Below are 22,707 nucleotides of genomic sequence, written 5' to 3' on the forward strand. Positions count from 1 at the left end.
TCTGTGCTGAGATCTGTAGGCCAAAACAACAGAACTTCAGCACAGGGCATCTAGTTCTGGGATTTCTGGTTAGGCCGTTTTTCTCGAAGTGATGCACCACCGAGTTATGCTAAATATTTTTGCCGAATTTTGAAACACCAAGCTCAAAAGATTGCCCATCACTGGTCTATGCTCTACCCACTTTGACACTGCCTAGTCAGGCTTTAGCATTTTTTTTACATGGCCTTGGACTAAATGCTCACTAGGTTAGAGAAGCCTCCCAATATGCCAAGGTTTTGGGATTCGTCCCTAGTCAGAGCACATGCAAGAATCAACAATGAATGCATGAATAAGTGGAACAAGAAGTGCATGTTTCTCTCCCCCATCTCTAAATTGAATAAAATATTTAAATAGAAATCTCATTTTAAAAAAATATTTCCCTTAAGTGTATATTGTCTAATATTTGTTTGTTATTATTGATATTATTGTTATTATTTTTATTACATGAGAGACCAGGAGGCAGAGATGCAGACTCCTGCAAGCGCCTTGATGGGGATTCACCCGGAAAGCCCCTTACCAGGCAATGCTCTGCTTATCTGGGGCCGCTGCTGCCTTGCTGGGCAACTGAGTTATTTTAGAGCTTGAGGAAAGCCACGGAGAAACCCTGAGCATCCGTGTCCAACTTGCTTGAACCATTGGAGCCATGGCTGCAAGAGAAGACAGGGGGCGGGGGGTGGGGGTGGAAATGCAGATGTTCACTTCTGTGTACCCTGATTGGGAATCCAACCCGGGACTTCCACATGCTGTGCCGACACTCTACTGCCGAGACTACTGAGTCAGGACCTATTGTCTGACATTTAATAATGTTTTTTAATAATGCATTGCAGTCTTGATTAAATACATCAATGTGGTCATTGTATTTTATTATTTTCCCAGTGTGCATTCCTGGATGCTCTGTGAAAATTCATCCTGCCAAAAGTCCTCCCAAATTGATTATAATTATTCTTTCTCTAATTAGCATAATTGTGATATTATTATTAATAAAGAATGGATCAAAACTTTCCTATGTTTATTAAATATTTGTGTTTGATACCAGGAGAGATTCTCTCGAGTTGTGAAAACTGAGAAGCCATTTTAGCAGATTTTAACCTTGATTATACTTATATTATACGTGAAAGTTTTAACCACTATGGCTGAGTCAGAGAAGACTGAAAGTTTAATGTAAATTTTTGTCTAATCATTCTATGTGTTGGTTCCTAAATATCTTTTTTTAAATTATATAACATTGGTAACAGGTTTTGGGATCTGTGGAATGCAGATTATGGTGATCATACAGTGTTGTATACCATTTCCATCAGCCATGTTGGCATGAAAGACATTTCAGTGTGCACACTTGTGTACAAAGCAAATAAATACGGGGCTGCTAAAATGCTTCACGAAACTCAAAACATTTGGAGAAAGGTCAATTGTCAATAAAAGTCAAAAATTCCTTTTGTTTTGGCAAGTTTTGTTGCTTGTAATATTTACAAAGGAAGGGAATAAACATATTTACAAGAAAGAATAATCAATTGGTGCAAAATTTGGATATGTTGTTCTGATTTCTCAGTATAAAACAAAGTAAAAAAAAAAAAGGCAGTGGATAAAGGCCTTTACCTGTGAATGCAGAGGTTGCCAGTTTGAAACCCTGGGCTAACCTGGTCAAGGCACATATGGGAGTTATTGCTTCCTGCTCCTCCCTCTTCTCTCTCTCTCTCTCTCTCTCTCTCTTTCTCTCTCTTCTCTAAAATAAATAACTAATATCTTTTTTTAAAAGACAGAAGGACAGTCTATAATCAAGGCAACAACTCAAGATATGATAATCTGAGCATGTCAAGGTGCACCCCACAGTTTGGCCTCAATATAAACTATTCATTGATTCTCAATGGTGGGAGAATGACACTTTCAGTTTCAAAACCTTACAAAACCTCAGCAACCTCTGTCACTGCAATGGAAAATGATCAGAAATTCCCTATGTGTGGGCCTTCTTCACTTTCACTACTGATCCTCTCTCTATTAGTCCTGCTCAACTTATCAAATCCTTCTCAAAATGAGAAAATGACTCAAAACTTAAACTAAATCAATGCATTAAAATATACTGTTCTATTTGTGTATACTTTGTGCAATTGTCTCTTTCCTGTGTCTAGATACTCTGGGCATTGTTGCTTTAAAATGAGAATATATAAGGGGTTCTCATTTAACTTTAAATGGTATTGTATGTCCTGAACTTATTTCTGTATTCTGTAAGGTCTTGTCACGTTGATTGTTATTCTATGTGCTGATTCTCTCCTGCTTGAAGGGCCAGATTACAACTGTGCTATTTGGTTTAATCAGGTTTTATTTATGTGTCATGCTTGTGTCTCTGTACTGTAATTGCCTTGTTTCTATGTAGTCCATTTCAGTTTGAGACCTGTCATCTATCTGACTAAAATTTTTTCTGTCCCATACACACTGGGAATTCTCTCTCTACCCTTCAGATTTTATGTCACCTGGACCTTGTAAATGTATTTTGCAGTACAAGTTGGTGTGAAACAAAGATGAGTGTCTCTGTCCCTCCTTCTGGAGGATTTAGATTACAAATACCTTTTTGTTTGACTTTGTCTTTATTTGTATTTTTGTTTATTGTGATATGCACCAGCTTTCATATTATTATTAAAAATTCTATTCAAAAAGAGAATAATAATTCAAAGTAGAAAATATCTCACTTCCATTTCCAGACAGTAAATCTCAGAAAAAAGAAAAAAAAACCCAGGGAATGCATATTGACACTTGTAAAACCCACGTGTGTTCCCTCCCTTCACTTAGGCCTTCCTGGAAGGCTGCCAAAGACAAGTGAGAAGTATTGCCTTCTGTACAACTATTAAGAATCCTATTTACATACATAATATATAAAATATAAAGTTATTCCAGCCTGACCAGGAGGTTGCACAGTGGATAGAGTATCGGACTGGGATGCTGAGGACCCAGTTTCGGAACCCCAAGGTCGCCGGCTTTAGTGTGAAATCATCTGGTTTGAGCAAGGCTTACCAGCTTGAGCCCAAGTTTGCTGGCTTGAGCTAGGGGTAACTCAGTCTCTTGTAGGCCCCTGGTCAAGGCACATATGCAAAAGCAATGAATAAAAAACTAAGGTGCTGTAATGAAAAATTGATGCCTCTCATCTCTCTCCTTTTCTGTCTTTTCTTATCTATCCCTTTCAGTCTCTCTCTGCATCTGTCACACACAAAAAATAAATATAAGAATATAAAGTAATTCCAATTTTTTTTTAACCAGGTGGTCTAAAAAGGCAGTTGATATTACTACTGGTTTAAAATTAATATCTTTTAAAATTCTTAACAAAAATACATGTTTGTTTTGCCTGAGTTTACAAAAGGTTCCTCTTATCTCTGTTATAATTTTTATAAATATGTTTCCAATAAAAAAACTGTTTCTGTTGTGTGTTTTTTTTATAGAGACAGAGAGAGAGTCAGAGAGAGGGATAGACAGACAGGAACGGAAAGAGATGAGAAGCATCAATCATTAGTTTTTCATTGCGACACCTTAGTTGTTCATTGATTGCTTTCTCATATGTGCCTTGACCGTGGGGCTACAGCAGACCAAGTATAACCCCTTGCTTGAGCCAGCGACCTTGGGTCCAAGCTGGTGAGCTTTGCTCAAACTAGATGAGCGCGCGCTCAAGCTGGTGACCTCGGGGTTTCGAACCTGGGCCCTCCGCATCCCAGTCCAACACTCTATTCACTGCGCCACCGCCTGGTCAGGCAAAAAACTGTTTCTGAAAGTCATAAAATATGCTCCTAAAAGTATCCATCTAAAATTGTTAATTACTTGTTAGTGTCGCGAACCATCATAGCTAATAATTCCAGTTCCTGAGTGTGAATGGCAAGGAATTAAGAAAATAGTCTTAAAGAATAAAAGGAGGTGGTCGAGAGGGCTCTGCAATTACTGCTGGCAAGAACAGAACATGCTCAAAAACCGCTTCTTCCTTTATGTATAGGGCAAGGTAAGGTCATTAGCAAATCAGAGATTTCTGATCACATTTCCATGGCAACCCAAGAGTTTTATCAAGTGCAGAAAACCCCCACCATACATAACATCTTAACTTCACACAAAACAAAGGATAGAAGAATCTTGTCTCCAGTCTTTCTGCAGGACATGGGGGGTAGGATGCGCATAAACAATTTAGCATCACAGTTTAACAGCCTTAGCAAGTTCACAGAACAAATGAGGTAGGTGATTGAGCAGACTGTCAGCTTACAGCCAGTTCCCCACACCTCTGTCCCCCAAAAATCAAAACTGCGAAAACCCTATTGGCTTTTCAGTCCTCAACGTGTTACATTTGGGTTCAATGCTTCTTTAAATCTAGAGCCCCTTTAAAACTCAAATTTTCCTTACCCAACTTCCCATTAGGGCAATTTCTTCAGTAAGTGTAAGGTATTTTCCCCGCAGAGGAAGAAAGAAGGGCATAGCCCTCAAGTGTGGAATAGCAAAAGCTTTATTTAGTAGAGCACTTTCCCGACGAGGTACTCTGGTTCATAAGATGAGACGGGCCAGAGAAGTCCCGAAGATTCTTCTGCTGGGGGGTAATTAATAGGGTCAGTAGGGTGATGGATAGTTGATATGACATGGCAAAATTTCATTGGCTGACAGTTGGTCAATCTTTTTCAAAGGGCTCCTGGGAAATTTCTTTTGGCGGTCATGGGTGTGGGTGGTTCCAGCCAAAGTTCCTGGGCCTGGTTCCTCACGTGACTTTCCCCCATTGCCAACTGACCTCACAGTAAGTATCTCCCTCACCCATTCTCCCTCTCCTCTTAAGCATATTCCCCCCACTTGGGGAAGTTTCTGGAAAATGTCTTTCGGCCAAGGACATTGGGAAGAACCTGAGGGTTCAGAAAGGGAGACAGTCTGTGCTCAAGGAAGCAAAGCAGGTATGCTATTCTGAGCATGTCCACGTGCACAGAACCCCATGCCAGCAAATGCCCACAACCATCCTTCTCAGCCACTCATTTCCTGCAGCTCTCCGCTGCCGCCAGCAGGGTCTCAGCCCTTCTCTTTTGCAGATGTGTAAACAAACTTCTTATAAACCTCATCAGGCTTGTGTGTCCCACTTTGGTCGATCTAACACTACTGGCTTAGTTCTCACTTAATGTTAAGGTATTTTGAAAATTGAGAATTTTAAGTAATTGGAAAGAAATTATATAGTGTCAGCAATAAAAGGTATATGGTATAGAAATACTTTGTTAAAAATTAGTTCTGCTACCTTATGACCCAGCAATCCCTCTACTGGGTATATACCCCAAAACCTCAGAAACATTGATACGTGAAGACACATGTAGCCCCATGTTCATTGCAGCACTGTTCACAGTGGCCAAGACATGGAAACAACCAAAAAGCCCTTCAATAGAAGACTGGATAAAGAAGATGTGGCACATATACACTATGGAATACTACTCAGCCATAAGAAATGATGACATCAGATCATTTACAGCAAAATGGTGGGATCTTGATAACATTATAAGGAGTAAAATAAGCAAATCAGAAAAAAACAAGAACTACATGATTCCATACATTGGTGGAACATAAAAATGAGACTAAGAGACATGGACAAGAGTGTGGTGGTTACCAAGGGTGGGGGGGGAGGGAGGACATGGGAGGGAGGGAGGGAGGGAGAGAGTTAGGGGGAGGGGGAGGGGCACAGAGAACTAGATAGAGGGTGACGGAGGACAATCTGACTTTGGGCGAGGGGTTTGCAACATAATTTGATGACAAAATAACCTAGACATGTTTTCTTTGAATATATGTACCCTGATTTATTAATGTCATCCCATTACCATTAATAAAAATTTATTTAAAAAAAAATTAGTTCTGAATGGATAAAAAAAGTTTATGAAATTGTTGGGCGGATAAAATGTATTATGCCCACTTTGTTAAAGATGGCGCTGCCCACGTGGAGGCCGTTGCCCAGGTGATATTAATGTGTGTCTCTGTGGGCTGTGAGCAGGCAGGATCTTTGGAGCCTGGGGCTTGGTTTTGGGATTAAGCCTTTCCCACCCTTTTTGATGTGGGGTGGTACAATCCCATCATACCTCAGATAAGTGACTTTGTATTAGAGACTTTCCTGTTTTGTATATTGGATTAAAGGTTTTGATTTCTACACTATAAAATGAGGGCAGAACGGGAGTTTGCGCTCTTGGTTCCTGAGATTATCATTAGAGGAGAGAGCAGAGCAGAGAGCAGAAGGAGGCCACGTGGAGGAGACCAGGAGAAGCAGCCAAGATGTTGGAGTGCTGAGTAAGAAGCCAGTTTGTGCAGAGTTTGTGCAGGCAGAAGGAAGGAGATGGGGAACAGAGGTGAATAAGTCTGGTCAGCTAGAAACCTTTGATTCTAGGAAACTCGGATAAGTCAGTAGCTTTGTGAGCACTGAATGTGAGTGGGTTTTGGAGCCCAGTGTGTGTTTTTACTTGCCTGCCGGTGCAAACTAGAATTAAAGATGATGGCCCACCAGTTTTTGGCTCCATTGTTTCTTTACCGACTGTCCGAATCCAATGCGAACCTGCATGGGCCGGGCGGCTGTGATAGTGGCCTTGGCTTCTGGCTTTACAGAAATGTACAGAATGTTTGTGCAGGTTGTAGTGTAGAGGGTGTGTGCTGAAAGGAAAGAAAGAGAAAGGAACAAGAAAGGAAACAAAGAGAAAACAGTTGCATATTATAGAGAAAAAAGAGATTCAAAGGAAACTACTAAACCTGGCCTTTAAGATTCTGAGGCAAATGAGTTTGTAAAATGTGTGGTTTTTAAGTTTGCTCACTTTTATTGTTACAAAATGGCTCTGGGCAGTGCCAGCCAGATATGTGTCTGTGAAATTGCCAATTACCTTCCTGCTTGGGAAAAGCCATTGTTATGCTAATGTATGCTGGAGGAGAGGCCTTTGTGCTGAAAGGTTTAGAAAGGAGCAGGAGAAGAAGGAAGAAGTAGAAGAGAGGATGGCAGGGTGCTAAAGACAGAGAAGCCAGTTTTGCAGAGTAAAAAGCCATGTTTGCAGCTAGGGAACCAGAGGTGACTGAGACTGGTGGGGGTGTTTGATTCTAGGAAACACTGGAGAAGATTCTCCTGGTTGTGGAGCCAGAGAATGTGCAAGTGGCTTTGAGAGCCCTGTGTGAAAGAAAAGTGTTTTTTCCTGCTGTGTGTTTACTCACTGGCCAGTGCGAAGCTAGAATAAAGAATGGCCCACCATTTTTGGGTCCACTGTTTCTTTACCATCTGCCCGAATCTTATGGACACCTGCACCTGCATGGCAGCCATGGCTGCGACTACTGGCCATACAGAAGTCCTCAATAATTTGAGGAGGAACAGAGACTAGCCCAGACCCCATAGATGTTTGCAGGAGATCCACCAGGCTGTAAAATAACAAAAGTCTCCCCAAATCCCAGCAGGGATTATCCGGGCCTTCGCCAGGGGCCTACTTTAAGGGCAGATGGGAGATAGACTGGAACTGCTCCTGTCCCAATCCCAGGCCACCAGGCAGACCCTGCCCTCTCTGTAGTTGTGTAGGCCATTGGAGTTCAGACCTCCCAGAGCCCCTCAAGGCATGAGAGACTTCCCTTCTTGCCCCAACCTCTCCCTGGCACTGGCACTTCTTAGCATCCTGGGGGAAGAAGACAGATAGGACCTGACCTTGCCACAGGCCTCCACCTGCCCCATCTAAATGGTGGAGCCTTGGGTAACTACAGGTTTCCAGTAAGGCCATTTCTCCCCTGTTAGATAGAAAGCCACTTACTTGGCACTCCTTTAATATTCAGGACTCTGTTAAGCCTAATCCAGAGGGACCCGAAACATTGAAGACACGAACAAAGTCCATCGATTACACACCAAAGCTTTATTGTCTAGCTTGGTCAAGCGGCGGCTCTTCCAATAGTGGTCTGAGGGAGCGCGCGCTGGCCCTTTGTTCTACTTAGTTTTTATAGTTTTGTAAGTGGAAAGTACAGAAGCAAAAATTGTAATTAGGAGCCCCTTACCACTATTGGTTATAGTCATATGTCCTTTAACATGATAGGACCACGTTCAATTTGCAAGCCATACATTATTTTGGAGAAAACAAAATTTACAAGTCAACACAATGGCAGAAAGATGTCTCTTTACATATTAAAAGGCATTCCCATATTATCTAGTGTTCATCTGCTATCTCTCTGTCCAGAGTCACACGTGTTAACTACACGCATTTACATAGGAGAGGTAGTTTCGGTAGGGACAAATGCCCGCAAATGGCTCATTGCTATAAGAAAAGGTTTATTTTGGCTTTTCTCTTCCTGCACCTGGCTAGCCATTCACCCCTTCCCCCACAGGTGCGTGGAATGTCTGGAAATCCATGTTTTCCTCCCCGTTGCATTTACAGTATAATGCCAAGAGCCATCCTGGTTATGCCAATCACACAGTACAGAGACTATTCTCACAATTTCTCTGCACACCTTCACCCAAATTAATAAAATGTTCTCCAAGCCTCTTAAAATATTAATATTAATTTTGTAGTTTTTGGTACCTTACAACACCTGTGGGTGAAGTGGCTCAGTGGCTCCTCAGACTGCTGTTTTCTTTCTGTATCTTGATTATTGAGTGTAAGGCCAGTGGCCACGGCCAGGGCCACCATCAGAGCAGCCCAGCCCATTCAGGTTCGCATTGGATTCGGACAGCAGAGCCAAAAACTGTAACCGTGAGTGGAAAAATTCTGCTTGACCTTTTGTCTAAAATTAAAGAAAGCAGGAATTGACCGCTCCCTACCATAAACCACTGAAAAATTTGCTTAGAGCTAGTGTAACAGTAAAAATAGAAAATTCCTTCTGTCCTTTGCTTGGCTAATTTTGGCTTGCCGAACAAGAACTGGCCCGCCTCGCCCCGATGTAATCATAGGTGATTGCTCTTCTGCAAGTACCTGGGGCAATCACACTGAGAGCCTTTGCAACTTCCCTATCTCATGACTCCTGAATTCCTGACCTGAAATAATGTTTAAAACTTGCTTGCTGAAGATTGTTCGGGGCTCTTGGCCACCTCCTTGCCTTGAGCCCGCTCGCGAGTGTAATAAACTTTTTCTTTTGTTTTACCCACACACTTGGGTCTAGAGTCTTCGTGGTGTGCCCTCGGTCAACAAAACTGATGGGCCATAGTCTTTAATTCTAGCTTGCACCCGGCGGGCAAGTAAAAATACACACTGGGCTCCAAAACCCACTCACATTCAGTGCTCACAAAGCCACTGACTTATCCGAGTTTCCTAGAATCAAAGGTTTCTAGCTCACCAGCCTTATTCTCCTCAGTTCCCCATCTCCTTCCTTATCCCAGATACAAACACTACACAAACTGGCATCTCACTCAGCACTCCACCATCTTGGCTGCTTCTCCTGGCCACATGGCCTCTTTCTGCTCTCTGCTCTGCTCCCTCTGCTCTCTCATGCTAATCATCCCAGGAACCAAGAGAGCAAACTCTCGTTCTGCCCCCATTTTATATTGTAGCTTCACAACCTCTAATCCAATATATCAATACAAAATAGGGAAGTCTCTAATACAAAGTCACTTCTCTGAGGCATGTTTGGATTGTACCACCCCACATCAAAAAGGGTGGGAAAGGCTTAATCCCAAAACCAAGCCCCAGGCTACAAGGATTCTCAACACACATTAATATCACCTGGGCGATGGCCTCACGTGGGCAGCACCATTTGTAACAAAGTGAGCATAATACATTTTATCTGCCCAACATTGAGGTGCACATATTCTCTCCAACTCACTGGTCTCCCCCACTCCTCTGTTGTCTAGAAAATTACCCCTTTACCCATTCTGTTGGAGACTGCTAGCTGACACGGACTTTGAAATTTAGATTTGTGGGGGACAAAAAGGTGTGGGCGACTGGCAGTAAACTGACAGGGTCTTTGCTGCCCATCCCCCCACCTCACTTGCCTGATTAAGCTGCTAAAGGCTAAACTCTTCCCCACAACCTCTGACTGATTGTTGAAGTTGGTAAAGGCAATTTACACACCCTTCCCCACACCTCCATGTTAGCTGTGATGCTGAAGTATTTCTACTCATCATAGCCCCATGTCCCTAGGAGAGACTAGAGGCAGTTTTGTTTTTACCCTTTGTTTTGTGAAGTTAAGATGTTATATATGGTGGAGGGATTTTTTGGGGGGGACTCTGCAGAGAATTCTTAGTTTGCCTCTGAAATGTCACTTTTTATCTGAGCTCTCATTGATGTGCAAATGACTTTGCTTTACACTATAGCAATAAAGATTTTGGGAGTGCCTGTGCCTGTGCCTTTGGTAGGCCATCAGCCACCATAAGACCTCCAGATCCCACCCTTTATCTTTCTGTGTTTATTTTCTAATCCTCTACCATTCACACCGGAAACCCACAAAATTATTTGTCACAATGGTTTGCAACAAATGACAACCAACCTGGGGCCTCAGGGAAGGCGGAACTGAAGCTGAAGAAGGCAGGTGAGGGGACTCCCTGGGGTGTGCACATAAGTAAAAGAGGTTTTCGGGGAGAGTGCATTTCGGTGTAAGAAATTATGAGACAGGGTCAAAAGAAAGGGACCTTTTTGTAAGAATAGTTATGCAGCTAGGAAGCTTTTTGCGTTATGTTCAAGATGTGTGCCCTGGTTCCCGGAGGAAGGAACGGTTAGCTCTGCTACAGGGGAGCAAGTAGGGAAAGTTCTGAGAAGGCAGTGGTGTGAGGAGACTATGGCAGGAGGAATGAAAGTGGCAGTCTTTCTGACAGTTGGTGCCGTACTCTGTGGCTGGGGGCCCGAGGAACGTGGGGCAGTGTGGATGCTTCTAGTTCTCTCCGGCTGCTCAGTCTGCTGCTCAGCTAAAACTGAGGTAGATGAGGAGTCTTAGCATGGTCAACCTGAGCCACCAGTTAGAGCAACTCTGAAATTTGAGAATAGATAAAAGAGTTCGGTAAAGTTACAGCTTTTTCTGTTATTGTCTGTTTGTGGGTTTTTTTGTTTTTTTCTTTTTTATGTTTTATCTATAATCCTCTGAACTATCATTTGTTTCTTTCCTATTTGCCTGGAAATTCGGCAGAGGACCCCTAGTGGATTTGACTACCAAAACCTCCCACGCAGCTGCTGAGAGTCTATTTTCTCAGGGAGATTTTGCTAGTTCCATCCTCCAGTGCCTCTGTCAGAAAATGCCCTGACTAAGATCAGGTAGGCATCTTTCTGGTCTGACTGTGCTCTGAAATTCCAGGTTTCTCTCTGATTATCTGTTCCTAGTTTCTATTTAGTTTTTCTCTAACCTTGTCCAAAATGTGTCCACTTTGAAGGCCTAAATTAAGTTCTTGCATGCAAAAATTGGAAATGCTGGCTCTAATATTGAAGTAAAAAATAAAATAGTTTCATAGCTACATTTTTGCTTTAAAATTAGAACATCTGAAGAGCACTCATTTAAATGTAAATAGAATATAATTTGGATCATAAAACCTTGCTAATTTAATCTGTGTTTTGTGAGGTGTGCTCTGTGCTCTCTTCGGAGTTCAGAGCTAATAACAACTGAAGTATTAAGATTAATCAGATTTATGTGTTGTATTTCTGTACTATAAATTATCTTGTATGTGATGAATATATGAATTTACCAAAATTTCCAACTGCCCTTTTGTAGTCCCCCTGGCTGCCTGACCTCACTCTGACTTACTGGATAATCGCCCCTGAGGCAGAAGAGTTCCAAAAACTGATCAACCACCTCAAGAAGGAGCATTACAGGAAGCCGAAACCGTAAAACTGTAAAAAGGAACATGTCAGAACTTCTGACTGAGTACCCTCTCAGGCTCTTCCAAACCCTATAAAATTCACCTCAGAGTCTGTAACCAGTGCCCTTTTCCCTGGAGAAGTGCCCGGCAGGGTTCCTTTGTTTCTTTCAATAAAGCCTGTACTCTGGTCTTTTTGGACTCCCATGGATTCCAACAGTAGAAACCTTTGATTCTAGGAAACTTGGATAAATCAGTGGCTTTGGGAGCCCTAAATAGAAAGGGAAGTGTTTTCTTACTGTGTGTATTTCTTGCCCACCATGTGCAAGGTAGGATTAAAGCTAATGGCCCAGCAGTTCTTGGCTCCGTTGTTTCATTACCGTTTGTCCAAATCAAATGCGAACCTGCATGGGCCAGGCAGCTATGATGGTGGCCATAGCTACTGGCTTTAAACCACCTGAGGCTCCTTATTGAGCAAATAATGAATTGAGAAAGTGTTCCAGAAATGCAGTTTGATCACTTATTTTGTACATCAGAATCATGGACGGAAGATATGGGTTCGGGGTTACATAAAATTGATTGGTGCCTGATCAGGCAATGGAGCAGTGAATGGAGCATTGTAATGGGACATGGAGGACACATGGTCGCTATAAAGCCAGTATCCAGGGCCACCATCACAGCAGCCTGGCCCATGCAGGTTTGCATTGGATTTGGACAGTAATTAAAGAAATAATGGAGCCAAAAGCTGATGGGCTATCATCTTTAATCCTAGCTTGCACCCGGCAGGCAAGTAAAACACACACTGGGCTCCAAATCCCACTCATTCAGTGCTCACAAAGCTATTGACTTATCCAAGTTTCCTAAAATCAAAAGTTTCTAGCTCACCAGACTTATTCACCTCTGTTCCCCATCTCCTTACTCCTCCCTGCACAAACTCTGCACTAACTAACTTCTCCTTTAGCACTCTGCCATCTTGGCTGCTTCTCCTGGCCTCCTCCATGTGGCCTCTCTCTACTCTCTCCTCAAATGCTAATCACAGGAACCGAGAGAGCAAGCTCCCAGTCTGCCCCTCTTTATAGTGCAGAAATGAAAACCTTTAATCCAATATACAAAATAGGGATGTCTCTAACACAAAGTCACTTATTTGAGGCATGATGGGATTGCACCACCCCACATCAAAAGGGGTGAGAAAGGCTTAGTCCTAAAACCAAGCCCCAGGCTACAAGGATCTTGCCTGACCACAGCCCACCCCCAACACACATTAATATCACCTGGGTGATGGGCTTTTATGTGGGTAGTGCCATCTTTAACAAAGTGAGCATAATATATTTTATCTGCCCAACAGTCACCAGCTTGAATGCGAGACCATCTGGTTTGAGCATGGCTCACCAGCTTGAGCCTGAGTTTCTGGCTAGAGCAAGGGGTCACTTGGTCTGCTGGAGACCCCCAGTCAAGGCACATATGAGAAAGCAATCTATGAGGAACTACAGTGCAGAAACGAAGAATTGATGCTTCTCATGTCTCTCACTTCTGAGCTGTCTGTCCATATCTGTCCCTCTCTCTGTCTCTGTCACACACACACACACACAAAGAAATTGATTGGTGATAGATTAGAGAGCCAGGGGAGAGCAAAGAAGAAAAATCCCTGGGATGGGATAAAAAGTAAAAATGTATATACTGAAATTTCTTTTATATAGGCAGGCATAAAATAGTTAATGATAGGGTTGCAGGTAGGGGCCATGATCCCCTCCTCCCTTAAGTGGACTAAGGGATATTGACAAACTAGATGTTCCAGATCATCTTCCCCCAGGCATCCGGGTGACTAACCTGGGTGTGGCAGGTCCCCTAGCTTATTTACCATTAATCTTACATAAATCACTGAAAGATACATTTTTCCTTAATGATTATCAGCCCCCACCCTCAAATCCTCTATTTAACCCTACCTATTAGATAACTAGGGGCTGCTCTTTCTTACAAGACAGCCAGGCATGTTTTCTTTCATTAAAGCCATTTACACTGGTCTTGGGACTACAACTGATTCTATCAGTTAAGGTAATTAACATGACAATAACAATGAGAGAGGAGTGGTGATTTCTGCTCTGCGGAGATGCCTGCCCTGCCTGGGACAGAAAAAGTAGATTACCCTTATATTTCAAAGGCATATTATCAGGTATCTTATTGTAGCTGGAAAAGACAACAGGCTTGATTAAGGTAAGCATTGACAGTGTCAGAGAAAATTATATCCCTAGGACATGACTACCCACCATGGACTGTTTTTGTTAGAAAGTTTTAATTTCATACCACCCTGTGTAGTTACTCTAGGTCTCTGAGTCTGCAAGGCCACCATGTGTTGTAAGGGACCAAAAGATACAAAATTAATATTTTAGGAAGTTTGAAGAACATTTTATTAATTTGGGCTAGGTTTGCAGAGATTTTGTAAATGATCTTTGTACTTGTGTGATTAGCATAAAACCAAGATGGCCGATGGCATTGTGTTGTAAATTCAAAGGGGAAGGAGACTTAAATTCTCTGACTTTCCCCCATACCTATGGGGAAATGGGTGAATAGCTAGCCAAGTGCAGGCAGAGAAAGATTAAATTAAACCTTTTCTTATATTAATGGGCCATTTATAGGTATTTGTCCCCATGGAAACTACCTCTCACCTCCTGAAAGCATGTAGTTAACGTATGTATTTCTGGACAAAGGAATAGCAAATGAACATTAGAAAATATAGGAATGGCTTTTAATGTGTAAATTGATATTTTTACCATTGTGTTACCTTGTAAGTTTTAATGTGAAGAAACATCTTTTTATGAATACTATAGACAGATGTTATAAACTTGCTAATGAATTGTGTCACATGCCCCCTCCCTTCATCCTTTTCCCAAAACTGTATAGGAGAAAACAAAGGTTATAAGCTTATGCCATGATGTCAGGCTTTTTTCCTGTCCATGTATAATTAAAGGTATATAACCAGCCCCTAGAATAGTATAGAGACACACGATTTGAGACTGTCCCGTGTAAGCTATATGCAGCCGGCATATTTAATAAATTTTCTCCTTTAATAAAACTTCAAAACTCATTTGGACTTGGTGTCTCTATGGAAAAAACCCATGGAATTGTGAATTGGATACTTTATAACACATGCAGGTCTCCCCTGAGCTTGTCAAGTTCACTGGGTGACCCTATAAGGCCACTGGCCACAGCAGTTGTGGCCATGCATGTTCTCATTGGATTTGGGCAGATGGTAAACAGTAGAGACAAAAAAAATTGTAGGTCATTCAGTTTATTAAAGTCTCATACCAGCAGACAAGCAAACAGGCAAGGAAACCGCTTCCCTCTCATTCAGAGCTCCCAAAGCCCTGATGCATTTTCTGGTTCCACAACCTGGAACATCTTCTCTGGTTCCTCCTGGAATCAAAGGCCCCCAACAGCCTCAGTGGAGCAATCAAACCTCTTCTACTCTGGTCCTACTTCGGCACTCCTTCTACCTGGTCTGCGAAACCAGGCTGAAGCAGGTTTCCCCTCTCAAGCAGGAAGGTAATCCACAATTTGCAATCTGCTGCCCTGAGGGCAAGTATAGCAGCTTTTCAGACTACATACACATGGCTCTGCCCAAGACAGTGCAAATTATATGTGAGCAAACCTAAAAAAATTATTTTACAAAAGTTTATGCCCAACAGGCCCCTTTTTCATTCACAATGTTAAAAAAACACAAACATTTTAATCGATTTCTTAACTTGATTACACTTATGCCTTCTCAGTTTTAATCTCCAGTTGACTCTTATGTACCTGAAAGTGTAAGCTTTCATAAATTTGTTTTATGAACATGTTTTCTTTGTTGTTTATTTTTAATACAATGTTCAGAATATTTTGGGAATATTTGGAAGGTAGACTATAGAAATTATACATTGTTCTATAATATTGCAACAAATCTTGTTGGGATAAAAGTGATTTCAATGTTGACACCAATTAAACCAAATAAATACATGGCTAGTGGAAACTTTCATCAAATTTAAAACCCCTGAAGACTGGTAAATTATAGGTTAAAGCCAAGAGTTTATTTTGTTTATTGGAAGTTTTGTTAAGGAAAGAGGGGCAGGCCTTCTCTTTGCTGAGAAAATAGAAATGAAAAGAATACAAAGGAAAGGAGCCAGCAGGGGTAACTGAGTCATCCAGCAATAAGTTAACTACATCCCATAGTTCTCTAAATGAGTGCTTAGAGTCACTTACAGTATAAAGCAAGAATAGCAGGATCTGTATATACTATGCCCAGTGATTGGGAAACCCCTTTGTGAGGTCGGTGGGCAATGGGGGAAGGTCACATGAGAAACCAGGTCCGGGTCATGGCCATACCACCCTGAACGTGCCCGATCTTGTCTGATCTCAGAAGCTAAGCAGGGTCGGGCCTGGTTAGTACTTGGATGGGAGGAAGAAACCAGGCCCAGGAACTTTGGCCGGAACCACCGACACCCATGTGCCCCAAAAGAAACTTCCCAGAAGTCCTTTGGAAAAGAATGACTGTCTGTCAGCCAATGAAATTCTGCCACATCATATTAACTCAACTGCCCTAATGACCTTTTAAATTTCCCCCACGCAGTTTCCTCCATGCAACTTCTCTGGCCCCTGTCCCCCAGGCCAGAGAAGCTCATTGGGTGGGATGCAGTGTACTAGATAAATCTTTTGCTATTCCACACTTCCTGGCTACACCCTTCCTTCTTCCTCAGCGGGGAAAATTACCTTACATTTAGTGTGAAACCTGGGAGGAGTTGAAGCCCACTGGGGCCGCTCCTCTCCCCTTCCCTTCCGAGGAAGAACCAGGATCTCTGACTTTCCACCCACTTCAGCACATGATGCGGTAAGTGCCCTGCCTCCAGCAATTCTTTCCACCGAGACTCCCTGTCCATAATCGCAGATGTGTCAGGGACCACTTTTTCGTTCCGAGTGCATGTGTGCCCGTGGAGATGTCCTGGTCACTCCCACTCTACCTAACCATCCGGTGGCCAGAGCTTGAGTTGCAGGACACCAACTCTCATCTCTGATCACTCCAAGAACTGAGGGCAGCCATGGGAGGCACAGGAATCTAAATTTGACTCAAAAACACTCCTGGAATACCTTATCCGAAATCGCTCCCTTCCTAAAGAAGAAGAAACTGTTCTTGTTCTCCACTGTGGCCAGTTCATAGAACCCACTGGATAACGGAATCAGGTGACCTCCTGAAGGGACTTTTGATTTTAACATCCTCACCAATTTAACTATCGCCAAAAGAACTGGGAACTGGTTGGAGATCCCTTACATTCAGGTTGCGCTCCCGTCCTAATCTCTGTGCAACCTGTTACATGGCACAGGCCCTTTTTAGCTAGAGAAACCTCCACTCCTGATCTTTCCTCCTTAGCTGACTCCCAATTCTCTTCCCCTCCTGCATGGCTCCCTCTGTCCTATTGGACTCCTCCCCTCCCTTCACCAAATCCTGTTTCTCATTCACCTAAAAATACCAGTCCCTCTTTCTCCTCCCTTGCTGTCCAGGGGCCCCTCCTGCCGGGGTCCAGCCCCGGGGGGAAAGGATCCAGGGGTCCCACAGGAAGAGACGGTGTCAGCACGAATCGAGTGAGAGAGCCGAATTCTTTTCTTTCTCTTTATTCTCCAGTTAGCATTTACTGCCAGGCATCTCTTTCAATTGCTGGTCTAGCTTTCCTTTTATGCACACACACTAAGTTACAATCACATGGTATTCAGAATACATTGATTAATCATTGTTTTTGTTTCACTATGGTTACATTTCCTAGGTAACAGTTAATTCATTTCTATAAACTATAAATCATTCAAAGTACAATTATACAATAACTTGAACAGCAATAACAACGTTGGTACAAACTTCTAAAAGGTCAGTACTGAATAACAACTCTACCTTACCTATGATGCTATTGTCTAATCAAATTTTATTTATTACTATATTCATACTCTAGTTAAGTTCTAACTCTATTTTTCTCAGAGTGTTCCACCACCTGCAGGTCAGGTATGCAAGAAGAAAGGAAAGTTTCTTTACTACATGAAAAGGCTCAGGGAGGTAAAGTGATGAATTAAGTGAAGGCTGAAAAGTACTCTGTGTATAGTTACTGTTTCCTACCTATTCATAAGTCACAATCTATTCTTTCTAACATGATTAATAAGAAGAAGTTCTCCTACCAACTGAACCCTTTATGAGGGATATCATAGCCAGCCTCTTATGTCTATGAGCCCAGTTCAAGGGGCTTACAGGCTTTTCTGTGGAACTCACACCCTCTGTCTCATTTCCAAAGAAATTACTATGAATCTACAGGGAAAGCACGGTACTATTATCCCTGTGCCATAAATGATAGCACACACCCAGAAAAGGGGGGATATAAGGCCAGATTAATTCAAAAAGGTCAAAAGGGGGAAGTATTGTTGTGCCTATCCTTTGCGGTGACTTTGTCAACCCGCAGCCATTGGTCTTCTTCTGCTGTGACTTTGTCAACCAGCAGTTGTGGATCTTCTTCTGCTGTGACCTTGTTAGCCAGCACTAGTGGATCGGCTCCCGACACCCTCCCTTCTCCACTGCATTCTTAAGCCCTCCCCTATCAGGCCCTCCTCCAACAGGAATTGGCCCTCATTCCGGTTTGCAGGGCTCCTGACCCCATGGCCCAACCCCGATCTTTTTTTAAAAATTTTTTAAAATTTATTTATTCATTTTAGAGAAGAGAGACAGAGAAAAGGGGGAAAGGGGCAGGAAGCATCAACTCCCATATGTGCCTTGACTAGGTAAGCCTAGGGATTTGAACCGGCAACCTCAGTGTTACAGGTCGATGCTTTATCCACTGTGCCACCACAGGCCATGCCCAACCCCGATCTTTTTGCGGGAAGGCCTGGCCTTGTCCTGCCTCTGGCTCTGGAGTTTCCAGCCAAATCTGGGTGCCGGGCTTTCCAGGAGCCCCTCTCCTCTTTTTTTTTTTTTTGTATTTTTCCAAAGCTGGAAACGGGGAGAGACAGCCAGACAGACTCCCGCATGCGCTTGACCAGGATCCACCCGGCACGCCCACCAGGGGTGACGCTGTGCCCACCAGGGGGCGATGCTCTGCCCCTCCGGGGCATCGCCCTGCCACGACCAGAGCCACTCCAGTGCCTGGGCCATCCCCGCTCCAATGGAGCCCCGGCTGTGGGAGGGGAAGAGAGAGACAGAGAGGAAGGAGGGGGTGGGGTGGAGAAGCAAATGGGCGCTTCTCCTATGTGCCCTGGCCGGGAATCGAACCCGGTCCCCTGCACACCAGGCCGACGCTCCACCGCTGAGCCAACTGGCCAGGGCCAAGCCCCTCTCCTCTTATTCTCACCTCCAAACCCCAATCCAAGACCTGTGAACATGGCATTTAAAGTTTTTAATGGTCTGCTGCTAGCAGAGTAGCGCAGCAGAAGCATGCTGGGCCCATAAAGTTTTTAATGGTTTCGGCTAGTAGGAAAAGACCGAGGCTGCTCACCAGGCCCGCATGCAGCAGAAGGTAACACTTCAAACCCAGGCTCATGTGGCAGCCCTGAGGCCAGCAGAGCAACAGGGGCAAGGCATAGGAGGTGCCTGACCCAAGACCGGGCCACAAAGAGAAATCCCACCAGGAGCTTGCTTTAAGTGTGGCAAGGAGGGTCACTGGTCCCAACAGTGCCCCTGCCCACAGCTGCCCACTAAGTCCTGCCCTACCTGCAAGCAGCCCGGTCACTGGCAGAGATATTGCACCTTTTGGGCAACAGACTCATACTCAGCACCTCTACATGGAGGACAAGCCACCCAAATGGAGGCCAAGCCAGCCAGGTGGGCCCACTGCTCGAACTCCTAGGCCTTATGGAGACTGACACGTCCCAGACTCAGAGACCACCCATGATCCTCACCGTACCCAGAGTAATGCTTCAACTAGCAGTACTGCATCCACAAAGTTTCTTGAGTCATGGTCAAACAGATGTTCCTTGTGACTCCCCTCATAGCCACCACCTTCCAACCTCCCCTCCCCACGGTGCACCTAACCAGCAGGAAGTAGCCAGACAAATAGCGGTGCCCCTAACATAAAAGGTTGGAATATGAGATCAGTGGGCAATGGGGGAAGGTCACGTGAGGAACCAGGCCAGAGAACTTTGGCTGGAACCACCGACACCCATGCACACCAAAAGAAACTTCCCAGAAGTCCTTTGGAAAAGAGGGACTGTCTGTCAGCCAATGAAATTCCACCACATCATATTAACTTGACTGCCCTAATGACTCTTTAAATTTCCCCCATGCAGTTTCCTCCATGTGACTTCTCTGACCCCTGTCTCCTGGACCAGAGAACCTCATTGGGCAGGATGTGCTTTACTAAATAAAGCTTTTGCTATTCCACACTTTGTGGCTATGCCCTTCCATCTTCCTCGGCAGGGAAAAACACCTTACACCCTTTCCCCTTGCTGAAGCCACTGAAACTTTCCCTCCCCTCTCCTTGAATCCTGACAAACTTTAAACCAAGAAATCACATGCCCATTTTTTAGATACTGTAAAGGCATATAACCTGTAAGAAAATCAATTTCAGGAGCTCGTGCCTTTGGAGCTACTAGCCTTCTATGCTCTGCCAGCTTTTAATAAATTCTCTTTTCCTCTGATAAAGTTATCTGAGTGTCTGTCTTCCATCGGACATTGTCCTTCTACATTGTCGCTTGTAAAACTTACAAGTGAAATGAACATATTCACAAATGAAAAAAAGGCTACATTCTCATTTAACGGAAAAGTTCCAACATATCTCCCTGTAATATCACTACAAAACAGATGCAAATTGTTAGATTTTTAAAGAGAACAAAATTATTACAGACTTCAAATTTTTTAAAAAATTTTAAAGCAAAAGCACTAGTGTGACCTGTTATATTAAACTCTATCTCAAAAAGACAGGCTGCTTTTAAGCACACATGGAACATACAATATTTAACATGGCCAAATTTTTAAAAATCTAATCTGATAGAAAGTTGGTCACTTTGAACTTGAAGAGGCAGCAAGCCTCCCTTCTGCTTTTACGTTGAGAGGAGAGAAACCAGAAGAATACATGGGAAAGAAACCAGCAGTAATAAATGAGTCAGCCAATTATAAAGTACCTACATCCTATAGTTCTCTAAATGGTTGCTTAGGGCTCCTTGAAACACAAAGCAAGAAAAGCAGGATCTGTATGTATCTATGACCAATGATTTCGGAACCCCTTCCTCCTTGTTGACATCACAGAAACTTTCCCTCCCATATCCTTGAGTCCTAAGAAACCTTAAAGAAAGGAATCATACACCCATTTCTTGGAAACTATAAAGCTATATAACCTGTAAGAAAATCTAATTTTGGAAACTCATGCTTTGGTTCTACTAACCTCATTTGCTCTGTCAGCTACTAATAAATTTTTGCTCCTCCATTAATGCAGTTTTCTGAGTGTCACCTCCATTGAGATCACTTTGTTCCATTTATAGTTTCTCAACAAAACTAGCTTTGACAGGCCTCTACTTCCTGGCAGATAGCTCTTGTCATGTACCTGGGTTAGGTAGATAATCACTATCCAGCTAATAAAATTATTTAATTTGCCTTAACTACTAGTTTTGCATTCCTGGAGATCATACTATTGTGATTAGGAGCCAAGGAACTGTTAAACTTAGCATTAGTAGCACCATTTTAAAGAGGAAAAGTCAGGATTCTTAAACCCTCCTTTCTGAAGAGACTGGAAAGAGAAGAATGCAGGAGCTTCCTCACTTACACGTACAACTAAGTCATCTAGTCATAGTCTAGCTAATTCCTAGAATGCTCTGCAAGGGTGCCTGGGGCAACTTGCCACACAGAGCAAAGAAGATAGAATTTATCTAAAAACCTTAGAAAACAATGTTTATGTATCTTAATCAAGAATTCCTATACTTGGACTCACCCTAAAGTCATGAGAATAATGTATACCTCTAGACAAAGGGATAACAAACCCCTCCTCAACCTCCCCAACCAGAATGTGATTTGCTCTATAAAATCAGCCACAGAATGGTAAGGACTTTCTACATGATTTTGGTTGTGTTCCGTGTAGCTAGCTGGTTGTTGGGCAGATAAAATATATTATGCTCACTTTGTTAAAGATGGTGCTGCCCACGTGGAAGCCTGTTGCCCAGGTGATATTAATGTGTGTTGGGGGGGGGTTGTGGGCAGGCAGGATCCTTGTAGCTTGGGGCTTGGTTTTAGGACTAAGCCTTTCTCACCCTTTTTGATGAGGGGTGGTGCAATCCCATCATGCCTCAGATAAGTGACTTTGTATTAGAGACTTCCCTATTTTGTATATTGGATTAAAGGTTTTCATTTCTGCACTATAAAGTGGGGCAGACCGGGAGCTTGCTCTCTTGGTTTCTGAGATTATCATTAGAGCAAAGAGCAGAGAAAGGCCATGTGGAGGAGGCCAGGAGAAGCAGCCAAGATGGTGGAGTGCTAACAGAGAAGCCAGTTAGTGCAGAGTTTGTGCAGAGAGAAGGAGATGGGGAACAAAGGAGAATGAGGCTGGTAAGGTAGACACCTTTGATTCTAGGAAACTCGAATAAGTCAGTAGCTTTGTGAGCACTGAATGAGTGGGTTTTGGAGCTCAGTTTGTGTTTTTACTTGCCCACTGGGTGCAAGCTAGGATTAAAGATAATGGCCCTAATGGCCCACCAGTTCGTGGCTCTGTTGTTTCATTACCGTCTGTTCAAATCCAATGCAAACCTGCATGGGCCAGGCGACTGTGATTGTGGCGGAAACTGGCTTTACACTGGTTAATTAATAAATTCCTCAAAATTTCTTCTGTATCCTGCCTTGGTGTCTATGTAACCCACGGTTAAAGTAATTACTTTACAACACTATCACAGCCTATTACTAGTGCCCTAACAGTATTTACTGATGGTTTCATCTCAGGAAAAGCAGGATTTTACTGTGCAAATAAAGCTGAAGTTAAACAAATTTCTTATCA

This window comes from Saccopteryx bilineata, chromosome 3, assembly GCF_036850765.1.
Source record: "Saccopteryx bilineata isolate mSacBil1 chromosome 3, mSacBil1_pri_phased_curated, whole genome shotgun sequence".
NCBI classification, from domain to species: Eukaryota; Metazoa; Chordata; class Mammalia; order Chiroptera; family Emballonuridae; genus Saccopteryx; species Saccopteryx bilineata.